The sequence below is a fragment of the Pygoscelis adeliae genome, unplaced genomic scaffold, assembly GCF_000699105.1.
Source record: "Pygoscelis adeliae isolate BGI_AS28 unplaced genomic scaffold, ASM69910v1 Scaffold331, whole genome shotgun sequence".
In the NCBI taxonomy this organism is placed as follows: Eukaryota; Metazoa; Chordata; class Aves; order Sphenisciformes; family Spheniscidae; genus Pygoscelis; species Pygoscelis adeliae.
Window position 1 is genome coordinate 112,288 of NW_008824037.1, and position 500 is coordinate 112,787.

Consider the following 500-nt stretch of genomic DNA (forward strand, 5'->3'; position numbering starts at 1 on the left):
ACAGCACCGTGTGACTGAGAAGGGAAAGAAGAATAAGTTTTAAATAGCAGTAGCTATTTCTCTTTTTGTTGCAGTCAGCATAAACGCATGCTCCCCAGCGCTCACGTGAGCTGCCTGACCCGGGCAGTGCCCGGGTTTGGGGCAAAACCACCGGAGCTGCTGGGAGCTGGTGGTGCGTGTCTGAAGGGAGGGAAGGGGTGGCACTGCTCGCTGCGCTGGAAGGGGCAGAAAATGAGAATCTGAAGAGAAGGGCGTGCAGATACCCCACAAGACTGGATCTGTTCCCATTTCCAGCTTGTGGGGAACGCAGAGAGTGTGAAACAGCCCCGAGGATGCCGTGGCACGGCAGCCCTTTCCTCCGGCCTCCCCCCAGGCCGCTCCCAGTACAGCTCATGGCAATCCTCCTTTCCTCTGACCGCGTTCTCTGTCTCAAGGTCTGCCCAGCCTCCTGCCCTTGTGGCTAGCGCGGACACCCGCCCGGAGGACTGCTGCTCCCCCGG